The sequence below is a fragment of the Rhinatrema bivittatum genome, chromosome 3 (genome assembly GCF_901001135.1).
Source record: "Rhinatrema bivittatum chromosome 3, aRhiBiv1.1, whole genome shotgun sequence".
NCBI lineage: Eukaryota > Metazoa > Chordata > Amphibia > Gymnophiona > Rhinatrematidae > Rhinatrema > Rhinatrema bivittatum.
In genome coordinates this window covers 511,754,638-511,771,136 of record NC_042617.1, presented here as the reverse complement: position 1 = coordinate 511,771,136, position 16,499 = coordinate 511,754,638, and the positions used below count along the sequence as shown (strand labels likewise).

The 16,499-nt window shown below is 45.2% G+C and overlaps 1 protein-coding gene across 3 annotated transcripts in view; it reads right to left on the bottom strand.

Annotated features, from left to right (window-relative positions):
* NCOA1 (nuclear receptor coactivator 1) overlaps positions 1 to 13,232 on the bottom strand; it is a 1,093,244-nt gene extending 1,080,012 nt beyond the window's left edge. For all 3 annotated transcript variants that reach the window (XM_029596190.1, XM_029596192.1, XM_029596191.1), the window contains exon 1: positions 12,750 to 13,232. The gene's annotated coding sequence lies outside the window, so the exon portion shown is untranslated. The remainder of the gene's footprint in view (positions 1 to 12,749) is intronic.
* Between the last annotated feature and the right edge of the window lie 3,267 nt (positions 13,233 to 16,499).

Genomic DNA, 16,499 nt, shown 5'->3' with positions numbered 1-16,499 from the left:
TATCTATATGTTGGAACAATCCCCATATGAAGAAAAGCTAAAGAGGTAAGAACTCTTCATTTGGAGAAGAGATAGCTGAGGGGAATTATTACAGAAGTCTAAAAATAATGAGTGGAATGGAACGAGTAAACTTTAAATCAGTTGTTTACTCTTTCAAAAAGTACAAAGACCAGGGGGACACACAATAAAGTTACTGGGAAATACATTTAAAACTAATAAGAGAAAATAGTTTTTAGTCTATGCATAATTAAGCTCCGAAATTCATTGCCAGAGGATGTGGTGAGAGCTATTAGTATACCTGCGCTTAAAAAACAGCAGAAGAGGTTTGGACAAGTTCCTGGAGGAAAAGTCCATTAACAATTGTTAAGATAGAGTTGCAGATATCCACTGCTTATTCTTGGGATACACAGCTTAGAATCTATCTACCCCTTGGGATTCTGCCAGGTACTTGGGTCTTGGCTTGCCACTGTTAGAAACAGGATACTGGGCTTGATGGACCCTTGGTCTGACCCAATATGGCAAGCCTTATGTTCAAGTATCACTAGCAGCCACCTGGCAGTGGACCTCGGATTAGCATGCTGCACATGGATGAGCAAGAGTATGATTGCCCTATGATTTCTGGGCAGGAATACATTCTGAGTCTATTGAAGCACCTATCACTTGTATTGTCTGTATGGGTTCCAGATTTGACTTCTTGAAGTTGTTGAGAAATTCTAAGTTCTGAAGCTGTATAGTCATACCTAGAGTGTGGCAAACCACTTTGAGAACTTATTGTGATCAGCCAGTCATGCAGGTATGGGAAAACTTGAATCCCCTGGCAATGAAGGTGTGCTGCCAGTACTGTGAGGCATTTGGTGAATACTCTGGGTGCAAAGAAGTCAAACAGAAGGACTTTGTATTGGTAGTGGGACAAATTCACTTGGAACCACAGATAATGACAAAAGGCTGGATGGATAGGAATGAGAGTACAGACATCCTTGATATCCAGGACACACATCCAGTCACCCTGTTGAAAGAATGGAAGAATTGTGCAAAGAGAGTTCATTTTAAATTTCTCCCATAAAATATGTTTGTTGAGGAGCCACAGGTCCAAGATTGGTGGCAAGCCCCTGATTTCTTGGGGATGAAGAAGAATCTGGTGTAGAAAACCTGTTCATGCTGCAATGCACAGAAAATTTCTACTGTCTGCTGCTTGAGTAAAGATTGCATCTCCTGATGGATCTGTGGGAGATGAGAAGGATCTCGTCGAGGTGGCATATAGCATGTAAGGATGGATGTTAGAAAAAATACAACCAGTACCCAAGTTGCACAATGCTGATGACCCATGTTTATTTGATGCCACTGGTCCAGGAAATGCTTCAGTTCATCCTATTACCAGAAGGTTAGAACATGGATTGGATGATGGTATCAAAAACTGGACTCTGGCTTAGGCTGAGACTGTTGGGGGGGGGGGGGGGGGGGGGTCAGAAGAGGCAGAAAATGGTACCACTGAAAAGGACTATATGGTCTTCTGTCAAAGTAAAAACGTTTATACAAATAAAGATGTCGCAATGGAGCAGGTTGCTCTGGAGTCAGGGAGAGGAATTGTACCTCATTTGTGCTGCATTCTGGTCTGTTATTTGGGAGACTGTTTCTCAGAGCTTCACTCCAAAGAGGTTGTCCCCTAAGTATGGAAGGGGGGGCATTTTTTCATAAAAGTCCTCTGGGATGTAACTGGCTCTTAGCCACACCATACGTCTCGCTCCAATCAAGATTGCAGAGGAACATGAAGCAGAATCAAAGGATTCATAGACAGAATGAAGCAACTGTTGTACCACTTCCTCTGTACCTCAGAACAGCTACAGGAAAGTATTTTGATCTGAAGAAGGCAGATACCCCTTCGGCTTTTGAAGACAATCATGAATATGTCACACCATGTAGAACTGATGGATAGCAATGCGGGCAAAGAGCATGGCACTCTAGAATTTTGTTTTGCCGAAATTGTCTAGAGGTTTGTGATATTTGCCCACTGGGGAACTGGAATAATATGTAGTCTTTGCTTTTTTTCATAGCAGACTCCATTTTGACAGATTGGTGTGATAGGTGTACCATACCAAAACAGGGAGACTATTCAACTCAAAATTTGAGATGCAGCTTTCCAGACATCAAGAGGTGTTTTCCACAATTTCAAAAGTAACACCTTACAAATGTCATTAACTGATAAGGCAACAGGTTCAGCTGGTGTATCCAGGACCTTGAGCAGACCTATGAGTTCTGTTTGTTGAAAAATTGGCAGCGGCACTAGGTATTCATGTCCATAAGGATAAAGACCCACAAATTTAGAACTGGTGAGATCTTCCAAAGGAGAAGAATGTTCCAGAAGATCCAGCAGAGAATCTGAAGATATTCCAGTAGATTCCTCATCCAATCTGAGGGGTACTGGTTCATTCAATCAGGTCCCCAATGATGAAAAAGGGGAAGAGGGACATTCCTCCAACTGAAGCTTTGGAGGAGCAGCCTGGCTACTGCCTCCAAATGACTGGACTCCGCTGCAATCACGTGAGTAGATGAAGAGTCTCTGATTTAAGGTTCTGTTGATGAAAAACACACTTGTAGATGAGTTTGGGACTCAGGTCTGAGTCACTACTGAAGCAAGAGTTGAAAGAAGAGGCTAGAGCTTTCCATCTCTTTTGGAAGTGAGGTAAAGAACTTCCTCACTACCCCTGCAATCTGTCATAACACTGCTATGTCCTTTGACCTGGGATGAGCAGAAGAATATCTTCTTCTGAAACTAGAACTGGTCCATGGTTTATTTGAGGACAGCAGTACTACTAAACAAATAGGATCCAATGTTTGAAACCAGAGACCTTCCACTACCAATCTTGGATGTATTAGCCTTCTGACCAATGGAGGAGTCAGAGCAACCTGACTTCTTCTCCAGTAGATCTTGGATGGCCAGAAAGTTGTTCTGTTGGCAATTCTCTTGAGTCCCAGGAAGGAGATAAAGAATCTCTGGGCAAGGTAGAGGACCATGAGATCCTTCTATGCTGTATGCTTGAGGAAGGACCTGGGATATCATGGAGCAAAACATGTCAAATGTATTGTGGCTTGCATCAGGTGCCTTGGAACATGATTAGGAGAAGACATCCCTGTATCAGAATAGTCAAGATGTATTGATCACTTAAGAATGACATATCGGTGCATCATGCATCAGTGTAGGGTGTGCCAATGTAGCTTGTATCACCGGACCATGCTTCAGGCATGTCGATGCACCGAGCTTCAATGCCTCAGACTTATGATGCTTTGATGCACCATGTTGAGTCATGGCCTGCTTCATTGGCCAAAATATATATCTCCTTGCACTGGGTTCACACTAGGTATCCTATATTATAGAATTATACACAATATACCCATATTTCCACATTAAATGCAATCCTGACAGCTATGGGAGAGGTAAGCACAGTTTTCTGATTGTCTTTGGAAGATGTTTTATCAAGCATCTTGGACTCCACATCGGGTGAAACAGATGCAAACCTTTTTGAAAACAGATTCAATCACTGGATTTGGATGGGACGATAATGGTGGTCAAATTTCAGAGTTTATTAGACGTACTGCAGTGAGTAGTTACAAGGAGCAGGGATGTTCCCATGTCATCATGGTGTCTGAGAAATGAAGGTAAATGGGCACTGTCACCAACTACTTAGGGTAATCCAGATAGTCTGGAAATCTAGAAATGATGCCAAGGGTTCTCCAGATGTCTGCAAATCAGACAGAATGTACCTATTTATCTTTTGAACAAAATAGGCAACAAGAACAGTGTATCTGGATTTCCAGAAAGCATTTGACAAAGTCCCTCACGAGAGACTTCTTAGAAAATTAAAAAGCCATGGGTTAATGGGCAGTGACCTATTGTGGATTGCCGACTAGTTAAAAGATAAAAAACAGAGAGTAGGGCTAAATGGTAAATTTTCCCAATGGAAAAAGGTGAATAGTGGAATGCCCCAGGGATCTGTTCTGGACCATTGCTTTTTAATATATTTATATCATAATGCCTCTGTATTGCTCCATGGTGTGACCTCATATTGATTATTGTGTGCAGTTCTGGTCACCTCATCTCAAAAAGATATCGTAGAATTGGAAAAGGTACAGAGAAGGACAACCAAAATGATAAAGGGGATGGAATAATTAACCTATGAAGAAAAGCTAAAGAGGTTAGGACTCTTCAGTTTAGAGAACAGATGGCTGAAGGGAGATATGATAGAGGTCTATAAAATAGAGATGTGAATCAGAACTGAAATCTGAACCGATTCTGGTTCCGATTCACATCTATAGAGATGTGAATCGGAACTGAAATCCGAACCGATTCTGGTTCCGATTCACATCTATAGAGATGTGAATCGGAACTGAAATCCGAACCGATTCTGGTTCCGATTCACATCTATAGAGATGTGAATCGGAACTGAAATCCGAACCGATTCTGGTTCCGATTCACATCTCTACTATAAAATAATGAGTGGAATGGAACAAGTAAATGTTAATCAGTTGTTTACTCTTTCGAAAAGTACAAAGACCAGGGGACATAATGAAGTTACTAGGTAATATATTTAAAAACTAATAAGAGAAAATATTTTTTTACTCAATGGGTAATTAAGCTCTGGAATTCATTGGCAAAGGATGTGGTGAAAGATATTAGTGTAGCTGCGTTTAAAACAGGTTTGGACAAATTCCTGAAGGAAAAGTCCATTAACCATTATTAAGGTAAAGATGTTACGGAGCACTAGGAGAGCGGTCCTGCTTACCCACAGGATGTGTGTTCTTGGACCAGGGCTCGACCCCAGAAGAACTACGGAGAGGTGCTGCGGCAGTCGAGGCATGCCCGAGCATGGGCTGGACAGGAGTGAGGCTGGACTGAAGAGAGATGACTGGAGATACTGACCCTCCTCCGGACCTGCAAGCTTCTGAAGACCAACAATGCAATGATGGTCTTATGAACAGTCCTCCGACCGTTCCAAGCCCTTTCGGACCTGCCGCAGGGTACGCCAAGAAGCGGCAGGCCGGATGGAGGCCAGGGCAGCGAAGACCGGAACATGGAGTTTCAGGTGAAGACTCAGGAACAAGGTACAAGGCATTCAGAAAACTCAAGCAAGTACTGGGTTGAGACTGCGACGCAGCGCGCCCTTCGCAGTCCACCCACGGGACTGGTCACGGACCACGCTGGACTCGAAGAGCCTCTAGACGAGATGTGGAGCAAAGAAAAGGAACATGTCTCAGAAGTTGTAGAGGCCTGCACCGAGGCGCACCCTACTCAGCCGCCAGGGCTGGTCACGGACCACGCTGACTGTACAGGTTCTGGCAGAGTCTTTGGCACGGGACCAGGGACAAGTAAGAAGCAGAAGTCTCCCAGAGGCTAGTGCTGCAGAAGTGAGGCAGACATTGCACTATGAAGCGCCCTACACAGCCCACCCGTGGGGCTGGTCGCGGACCACGACTTGGCACGCCAGGAAGAGTGGCACGAGGAACCAGGGGTTCATGACAACTAGACAGGATCACAGACATCAGGATCAGGAGAAACAACATCTGGACTGGATCACGGACATCAGGTACGGAGAACAAACATCTGGACTGGAACACAGAATCAGGAGACAGACCTCAGGAGTGGATCACGAACATCAGGCAGACATCTGGATTGGAACGTGGACATCAGGACATGACGAGGAGCTCCAACGAAGAACAGGAAACACAGGACCTTGAAGAAGAGCTGGAACAAGGACGACTCCTGGAGCGAAGGACAGCAGGATCCCAGGAATGTCTAACTCCTTGCAAAGGTCAAGCTGGGATGGACGTTGAGCCCTTTTATAGGGCTGAAGAGGACAACGCCCAGGGAGGGGTCAGCAGAGGGCCACACCTGGATGGCCCTTGAAAGGCAGGAGAGAGGCGCACGCCCGTGCCTAAGGAGAGCTGGAGGAAGAGAGGACAGGCTGGTTGGTGGTGTGCTCCCAGCCACGTGGAAGGCCAGGAAGCAAGGTAGGCAGCAGAAGCAGCCCTGCCAAGAGCTGGAGGAAAGGCAGGCTGCTGGAGCAGCTCTATGCTGTGAAGACAGAAGCAGGGAGAGTACTCCAGGCTGGCTGCAGGCAACGGCAGGGACGGCCTCCCTGCTGGGCCAGGACCCGGACTGTAGAAAAAGTAAAGCTATCAGTGCTATCCTCTTGCTGAAGTCCAATGCCACCTTTTAGCTCATGTGCACTATAGGCATAGGGGATATACTGGGGGAAAGTAGACAACCATTTCATAAAAAAGGAGCTCACATCTCTAATGACGAACACTAAAAGGAGAGATCACATCACACCCATACTCAAGGACCTGCATTGGCTCCCAGTAAACTTTAGAATACTTCACAAATCACTCACAATCATTCACAAAAGCATTCACTATCAGGTTCCTCTTGACCTGCAATTCCCTCTCAAACTACACTTCACAGAGGGATCTCTACACGCCCCACCAAATAAATAAAGCTGTTCACAGATCAACTATCAGAGAACGGGCATTTTCAACAGCTGGTCCTTCCATCTGGAATTCCATCCCCCCGGACTTACGACAGGAATCCTGCCTTCTGACTTTTAAAAAAAAAAACTTAAGACATGGTTGTTCGGTCAAGCTTTCTCTTGAGCCTACTATGACATTACCATGACGCAGTTTATATGTAGACCCCCTGAGATTCTACCATGTATATAATTGTATTTAGTTATCTAATTCCCCCTGCTTTCTTCTAACCCCCAGTTACATTCCCTTGTTTTATTGTAACTTTTCTTCTCCTTCTAGTTAACGTTTATTAATTTGGATGGTTAATGTTATTGTTAAGAACTTTGTTATATGTAAACCGATTTGATTTGATTTGTATCACGAATGTCAGTATAAAAAAGCTTTAAATAAATAAATAAATAAATAATAAGATTCATCGATTACAGTTGTGTCTTCCATCCTCTAAGGTGGTTAGTAGTAAGGCATGCTAAGTCAGCCATTCCAGATCTAGCCTGGGATCAGATATATTCTCCTAGTTGAGGATCAACAATGTTCATAAACAGGAACAGCCATGCACATATACATCGAGCAATCCTACTGAGGCCCAGTGAATAGAAATCAAATTCCATCTCCTGTGCTCTTCTATCATCTCAGATAAGTGAAATGGACAAGTCCTTTTAAATTATCCTACATTGCCAACATTCAGGCCAATACAGTACAGTGCACTACGACGGAGCGCACTGTTAACCCTTGGACGCGCATTTTCGACGCGCTAGTGTTACCCCTTATTCAGTAAGGGGGTCGAAAACGCACGTCCAACCCCCCCGAACCTAATAGCGCCCGCAACATGCAAATGCATGTTGATGGCCCTATTAGGTATTTCCACGCGATTCAGTAAGTAAAATGTGCAGCCAAGCCACACATTTTACTTTAAGAAATTAGCGCCTACCCAAAAGTAGGCGCTAATTTCTGGCGGCACCAGGGAAGTGCACAGAAAAGCAGTAAAAACTAATTTTCTGTGCACCCTCTGACCTAATATCATGGCGATCTTAAGTCGGAGGTCCCGAAGGGTAAAAAAAAGTAAAAGAAAAAAAAAAATTCGAAGTAGGCCCGCGGCTCGTGGGTTGAAATCCGGATGCTCAATTTTGCCGGCGTCCGGTTTCTGAACCCGTGGCTGTCAGCGGGCTCAAGAACAGACGCCGGCAAAATTGATCCTCAGCTGTCAAACCTGCTGACAGCCGCCGCTCCTGTCCCTAAAGAGGCGCTAGGGACCTGCTAGTGTCCCTAGCACCTCTTTTTACCTGTTTCTACCGCCGGACCTAATTTGCATACTGAATCGCACGCACAGGAGAGTGGGCGTTCGCCCGCTCTCCCGCGGACTTTACTGTATCGGCCCGATTGTGATCATATATTCATCTCAAGTAATACTCCTCATGCAATTTCCCTGCTGATTGACTGATTTTAAGCATGGTTAGCCAAATGGCCCAATAGTTTTAAACATCAGTTAAGCCTATTTAAAATTGGTGTTCTGGGATCAATAAAAAGTTGCTATAATGAGTCAGACCAATGGTCCCATCAAGCCCAGCATCCTGTTTCCAACAGTGGCCAATCCAAGTTTCAAGTATCTGGCAAGTACACAAACATTAAGTAGACCCCATACTACTGATATCAGTAATAGCAGTGGATACTCCTTAAGTCAACTTGATTAATAGCAATTAATGAACTTCTCCAAGAATTTATCCAAACCTTTTTAAAACCCAGCTTCACTAACTTCCCTAACCACATCCTCTGGCAACAACCTGGAAGACTACTGTGTAGGGTCATCCTGCTTACCTCTAAGTATTTCTCTTTATTTCCACTTTAACCTTAAATTGAAGAACACAGAATATTTGCATATAGTTGCTGTTGCCTATCTGTGCATGGTTATTTCGATGGACTACACCAGTGGTTCCTACCTTTTTTGAGTCATGGCACACCTTGCATTGGGCTTGCTTCATCATGGCACACCAGCACCTTCCCTATCCTCCATCCCCCTGGCATCATTCTTTTTTCTTCTCCCCCCCCCCATCCCCTGACAATCACCTTCCCTTCATTCTCCACCCCATCCCCTACATCACCTTTTCTCTTCCCTCTCCCACCCCCTCACATCATCACCATCTTTTCCCCTCCCTTTACTCCACTGCAAAACTTCATCTTCTCTTCCCTCTAACTCCTGCATCATCACCTTCTCTTTCCTTTTCTCTCCCTCTACCCTGCTGGAATCATCATCACCTTCCCCTCTCTCATCTCACCCTCCTGGCATCATCACCTTCTCTTTCCTTTTCTCTCCCTCTACCCTGCTGGAATCACCATCACCTTCCCCTCTCTCATCTCACCCTCCTGGCATCATCGCTATCACCTTCCCCTTCCTACCCCTCTCCCTCCACCCCCTTTCCTTTCCTACCCTCTCCTTCCACCCCTCTCCGATATAATCTCTATCAAGCTCTCTCCAACCCTCTCACTCCATTGCAATCATCTTGATTTCATACCTCTTCCCCTCCTTGGCATCAGTACTTTCTCTTTCCTTCCCTCTCTCCCAACATGCCCAGCTTCCTAGCATATTCAGCTGCCTCTTCCAGCAGCACTTACCTGGTGCTGCTTCTCTCTTCTATGCCTGTTTCCTTCTGTAATCAGAAATGCATGGGGCCAGCACAACTTGTGAGACTACAGGGTCCCCCATGACATTTCAATTGAAGAACAGAGCCAGCAGAGGGGAAAATAGAAACAGCAGTAGATAAGTGCTCCTGACTCCCCCTGCTGGCAGGAGGATATCCTGCAGGCCAACTGTTGGAGAAAGAGAACCTGAAAAATTTTGCAGCACACCAGAGCTACAGCTGCAGCACATTGGTTGAGAAATGCTGGTCTACACTTATAAGTTAAATATAAAATATTTACTGATATGCTAGATTTATTTTTACTAGTTACCAACATGCTTTCATGGGATTTTATTTTACAGATCGATGCTGGAAAAGCCCAGACCTTCCTGTATCAGTATTAAGGGCATCTAACTATAAACATAGTTTATGTGGGTCTGTAAATTTATTTATTTATTTTATTTTAACACTTTTTTATACCGGCATTCATAGGACACATCATGTCTGTTTACAGTCAACTGAGAAAGGAAATTACAATGAACAAGGGAGGGGCTAACTGGGTAATATACAAAATACAAAGGAAGAGAGAGTCAACAGCAGAATTACAACTTTTTGCATTCAAGTTAGGGTTCAGTATGCAAAGGAACTTGCATACTTAACCCTAACTCTCTAACTCAGTGATTCTCCAAATAGGTCTCTCATTCAGCATCTCCACAGCAAACATGCATATTACATTTTCACAGATGTTTTAGGAGAACCAGGTTAATTTGCATATTTTTGCTATCCTGAAACACATACCTGTTTGGAGGATACATGGAGTGAAATTGAGAACTACTGCTTAATTCTTCACTACATATCTTGTTATAGTGACACTGCATTTACCCAGACTCCCCTTTCCATTTCTATATCTCTGTAGTTGATTTCTTTCAAACTGAAAACCTGCAGGGTTTGATTCAATTCTGTGGCCGAGCTCACATTCCTCTTCTATTTTGGGCCAGGAACCAGAGTCACTGCTACAATCCCAGGAAGGGGGCACCAGGAGCAGAGACATCTGGCAGTCAGGCTGCAGCAAGGGAGTCTTGAACATTCCACAGGCTCCGGCCCAGTGAATTACCCACATCTGATAGATACCAGGATGGTGCTGAGGACTCTTTTGCTGGCAAACAGCTGACTAGACAGCAGAGTAGAGAGGAGAAGGAAAGAAGCAGCCCCAAAGACCCAAACAGCAGGAAGAAGCTAGCAGACATGAAATAGTTAATTGTGGTCTGCCAGCAAATGGCTAATGGACAGCAGAGCAGAGGGGGAAGAAACTGGTAGGAGCAGCTAATCTCAAGTGGAACAGGCTAAGAATCAGCCAGCAGGAACAGCCAATCAGCCACTATAGTAAAACAGGGCGGAAAACAGTCTGTCAACTTGGGGGTGGAGGGTGGAAATTGCAGAATCCACAATTTCAATGACTGAAGCATGGCCCTAGACATAAAAGAGATTTTTGATGCCTAGCTTTCCAGAAATATCTTGTGTAAGCTGATCAGGAGGAACAAAAATCTATAGACTGTTTTGGGCAGGGGCAGAGGGGAAACAAGAAAACTGTTTACAAAATTATTTAATAGGGAGCTTAACATCAAACACTTTCACATATAGCAATAAGTAGTGGAAGTAAATATATGATTTCTACTAAAAGCATGGTGTTTTCCATTTGTGAATGTGCTTTTCTCTGTATCAGCACATACCCATTTCAACATATAGTAATGGCATAAAGTTGAATGATAGTACCAAAACTCAATCACTTGAATAACTGTGCAACTAAAAGTCAAAAAAATATAGGGTTTTTTTTTATAAATTACAATTAAAGCAAAGTGGAATGTGAACTTCTAGTCAGTTGGATATGGAAGATGCCAGAAATAGTGTTTTAAAGGGGAAAATTATACAGGGCCCCCACATTCTTTTTTTCTATAGGATACCATTTACTACCTTCACATAAATGTACTAAAACAATCTGCCACAAAAAGCTTTAGTAGTTTCCTTCATAATCCTTTTCTAAAAGGCAGGTGATTGCACTACCATACAGATTATATTAGCATAACTGCAGGGGATGAGATCATACTTTCATCAAACAACCCCCAAGGGTACAGAATCAATACTGGCAGGTAATAGGAGGCTACAATAGACTTCATAGGCCATAGCACCATTAGACGTTTTATAATAATATCTAATTTTATAGAAGGCTCAAGCAATTTTTTTTAATGTGTACGCAAGCTGTCGCCAGAGCACAAATTGACAGCGAGTGATCTGTTTTGTTACCCACGTGTGAAACACAAACTATCGTGAATCTAAAACTCTTCGGAAGCCTATTCAAATATGCGATCAATCCGTTCAATGACGACGGTTACGATTAAGTAGTACAAGACAAAAATGAACTTTCAAAACACCACAAACACTACAGCAAGGAAACCCAGTTTGCTAAGCATCGAAAAGGTCACGGCGCACCTTTGAAAAGCCGCAGATTTCTCCCGTTTTTCTCAGGAGCTTCGAACTGAGAGAAGTAGCGGGCCACGGGAAAAACCTGCGTTTCTGCTATTTTCGCCAGCAAAAAACGTGACATTATTGCAGTAGCAGCCTCGGTGCCACAGCGTGTGCAGCGCGGCAACAGCATTCATGAAATCAGCTGCTGCAAACCGAGATTTCTAGAAGAGAAAACTCCCTCCCCCCTCCCCCGATTTAGGGCAACTGTCAGCTGTCCGGCGCGGAAACCAGGCAGTCAGACGCCAACTTTGCAGCACAGTCCACTCCCAGCACAAATTATTGAAGTCGCTGCTGCCCTACAGTTGCAATCCCAAACCAGCCATCGCACACAGCAGCAAAATCATACCTCCTGCTCACTCAGCTAAACACCATTTAAGACTCTGTCCCTTTTTCTCTGCACAAAAAAGGAGCTGCTCTGCTCCCCTCTTCAGAATCAAAAGACGAACAGGCGCCCAGACATATATTAAATGTATTTAATAGGCTCTTCTATACCGCGTTAGTGTGTCATTAAAAACACATGAAAATAATGCCCCCCACCCCTTACCCTCAAACTCCAGATTTACATAAAGCGGTGAACCGCTGCCATCCGACCTGCCCCCCTGCCCGCCCCTTCAGCCATGTTTACAAAAAAGAAAAAAAAAGCAAACGACAAAGTTCCAGAAAAGCCAAAAAATAAGCATTAATAAGGATAAACGCTTGCACAGTGCAGCCTCGCTTGTTGTACTTACGCCGTCCTCCAGATTGCAAACAAAAAAAGATGTATTTTACACCGCATGGGCAGAGAGACTTCCCAGTGCTAAACTCTAACCACTAAAGAGTCGTGAAGCGTAGCAGCTTTCTCATTTCATTCTACAAAAGGTAGACATATCTGACATATCTCTCCCCTCAGATCCCCCACCCCCTTGGCTCTGATTCGGGATTGCCTCCGCAGACTGTGACAGTTTCACCCGAAAGGGTGAAATACCCTCCTCCCCGCTGTTATTTATTACAAACAAGAACCACCAGACACCCCAAGAGTCCCCTTCTTCTATTACCGAACAGCTGACCCCCCTCGAACAACTCCAGCCGCTACTGCCTTCTCCCACAGGAACTCACCTGTCGCGAGGTGACCGACAGGCGCCGCTCCGGGTCGCCACCACTGACTGCGGTCCTCCACCTCCCCTATGGGCTCCTTTAGTCAGTCAATAAAACAACCAAACAAAAATATGAAGTAGGAAGGTAAAAGTTGCCGGGGCCCCGCGAGGGCGGAGCGTCGGGCCTCTCCCGGGCAGGCGGCGGCGGCAGCGTTGCTGCCGGACTCCTGAGCTGGGACAGTGACAGCGGCCGGAAACACAGGGCTGACAGCTGTCGCCAAATTCCTCTCCAAGACGCGGCCGCACTGGCGGTGGAAAGTGGGGGGGCAGTGAATGAACTGAGCTGTGTTTTTGCGCTCGCCTCAGCTCTAGCCGCCACCGCCGCTCCAGCCACCTCCTCCTCCTCTACTTCCACTCGCGCACTATATGAAAAAAACTGTCGATTCAGCTTCTCTCCGCCATGTTCCACCCCCACAAACAGCCAGCTTGTTTACGCACGGCTCCACGCCCCCGACGTCACGACGCAAGATGAAAAAGGAGCGAGACCCCGCCCAAAGTCAGTAAGGGGGGCAGCGTAGGCGGAGCTAATTCTTGTACGGCGTATGTGTTCGCCATCTTGGTAAAGGTAATTGAGTTATTCTTGTTGTAGCTGCTTTATTTCCAATAAGAATAGGCTAGTTACTATTATAACGTGTATTTTTCTGTTTCATATCACGAACGTATGACTTTAATTTGAATCTGTGTTCGAAAATTATTGTGGGAAAGTTCTGCTGCTCAGCGCTTGTTGCAGCGAAAGTTGCAACTGGCGGGGTCTGGCTGTGTTACTGAAGGGCTTTCGGCTGGCTTGAATTTGCAATATTTGTTAGCTGCTGTCTGTGAGAGATGTGTTGAGCGGCACTGGTGCACAAAAAGAAATCAAATAATTCCTTCTTCCTTTTTTGTTTTTCAGCTTCTTACAGTATTTTAATGTTTAAGGATTTGGGAATTTTCTTCATAAGAACATGCCATACTGGGTCAGACCAAGGGTCCATCAAGCCCCAGCATCCTGTTTCCAACAGTGGCCAATCCTGGCCATAAGAACCTATTCCATGTTACCAATGAGAAGTCCGTAAATAAATCAAGGTGTTTTTGTGCTGATCCGCACAGCCCCATGTAGATATCATGGAATTACATACAAAGCTATGAAAACAGGATGAATAGTTAACTAAGCAAAATGAGGGTGAGAGATTATTTCCGGGGAAGTGGAAGGTTTTGTTGGTTGGAGAGGAGGCCCAAGCAAAATCAGCTAAGCTCTGCGCCTCCAACTCCACCCCCCGCCCCCTCCAGCTTAGTGCCAGTTTTTTACCTTTTTTACAGTTAGTATTTCTTACATACATTTCCCGTCGATAGCAGGGCTGAATTAGTCATGCTGTCTGGGAAGCCTCGCAACCCCAAGTAGGCTGAGTTTCCTCAGCTAATCACAGAGCTTTGACTCTGTGCAGCTGCATGGTGATGTACCTGTGCGATTCCCTCACCTCTTCAGTTTCTTTTTTTCCGCGAGCCGATCACACACGGGGTTTTTTTTCCTCTAGCTACTTCTTTCCTGACAGGAAAATTTTTTTTTCGCATTTTTTCTCTCAATTTTTGGATCCCAGATGGCTCCAAAGCCATGCAGCTTCAAATCCTGCCAATGTGGCAAAATTATGTCCATCACCGATGGACATCATTACTGCTACATTTGCTTGAGCCCGGATCACGACCAAGCGTCGTGTAGAGACTGTGGCCGGATGTCTCCGCGGGCCCAGCATCAGTGGGCAGCCAAGATGGAGCGCCTAAGGACGGGCTCATATGTCCCACCGACATCAGCGCATTCTTCGCCAGGATCGGCGAAGAAGAGTAAGGCCCATGCAAAACGGGCTTCCTCCTTGGGCCCCTCTGAATTAAAACAAGTCGTCCCCAGTACCATGTCAGGGTTTCACACACCCTTAGGGCCTTCTAAACAAGCCGGGGCTCCGGAGGCGGTACTACTAAAGGAAGGATCGGGAGATGCGTCGTCCGGCTCTCTGGCTTCAGGGTCAGGTCGACTCCATTCTTCAGCGTCAACAAAACGGACACACGACACACCTAAGTCAGACGGCGCCCACGGCGCATGGATCGGCGCGCAGTGCACCCACAGCGCATGGATCGACGTACAGCACAAAAAAGAAGCACGTTGCGCCACCAAAGCAAGGCGTTGGAGAAAAGCGTCATCATACGACGTATCAAGCACATTCTTCGACGCACACCTCAAGGGAAAGAGCAGAAAAGAGAAAACATTCTCAGAACTCCCCACCGGTCTCCAATGTCAGCCCTGATGTTGATGTGGAAAATCTATCTGCTCCAGAATCCCACTCCTCAGCTCAGACACCAGTGAGTGTGCGCTCCTTTTCTAGTCTCTCCTCTGTGTCTCAGTCCAAAAGACACTCTCCTTCATTACAGATCCCATTGACCAAACGTTTTTGTCCATCTCCGATCATTCAACTACGGACCCAGCTCAAAAGGACATCACCTGAGGACATTTTATTGGCTGCTATTCCACCTAAAGCCTCAAAGACTAGGCTGCACAGCCCTCCGCAAGGTTACCCTAGCAGCTTCTGAGGTGACTAAGGTTTCTGAAGTCTTAAGCTCCTTCTTTAAGGATCTAGAACAGTCAAAACAGTTACCACCAACAGGTTCCCCTCAAGATTCCCCACCTCCATCACCAGGCATTGAACCACTGGACCCAAATATTGAACATTTGCCGGTCCAACCAATAAGCCCTGTCTCTCAGATATCGACCTATTCCTCAAACACTTCAACAGGAATGCCATTTGACCCACCGGAAGGCCTATCGGAGCCATATTCTCCCCCGGAGGTCCTGATCTATGCAAAATTTATTGAAAAAGTAGGTTACCTCCTTCAAGTTGAAACAGGAAAGGTTCCTGATCTCAGGGCGGAAATGGTGGGGATCCTAAAAATCTTTGAAGCTCCTCCTGAGCCAACTGCTTTACCACCGCATTCGGTCTTAGATAATGTTCTGTTACAAATCTGGAAAATACCTTTTTCAACAATGGCAACCTCCAGGAAAATAGATATCGAATATAAAATGTGCAACTCAACCATTTATGAGACTTTTTTCAGCTTCCTCATCACTCCATTGTGGTTGAGACAGCTTTATCAAAGGCAAAGCGTACTAAATTACATTCAAATGCCCCGCCGGGCCGTGAAAATAAATGCCTAGATGACTTTGGAAAGAAAGTATATCACTCCTCCATATTGGCGACTAGGATACAGCACCATCAATTCTATACTATGCAGTACCTTTTTTAATCTCTTGAAAAGCTACGCCCAGTTTGTTTATCGGAGGACAACGCTCTTCCACAACCTTTTTTGGATATAGAAGAGGGCCTCCGACATCTACTCAGATCTATTTATGAATCTTTCGAGTCATCGGCAAGAGCCTCTGCTTCCGCCATAGCGGCCAGATGCCTTGCTTGGCTTAAGGCGAATGCAATTCGGCCTGATGTGCATGAAAAATTGGCCGACATTCCATGCAGGGGTGATAATCTCTTTGGGGACAAATTCAGGGACACAGTTTCTCATTTTAAAGAGCAGAGTGCGGCTGTACTCTCCCTTACAACACCCGCAGATACACATAAAACCCAGCAGAGGTTTTATCCTTCTTACCGTCGACGGTATTATCCACGACCATACAATAGGCCATATTCATAATATAGGCCTCAGCCATATGCTCCGCCCAGGAACCCATCCCATA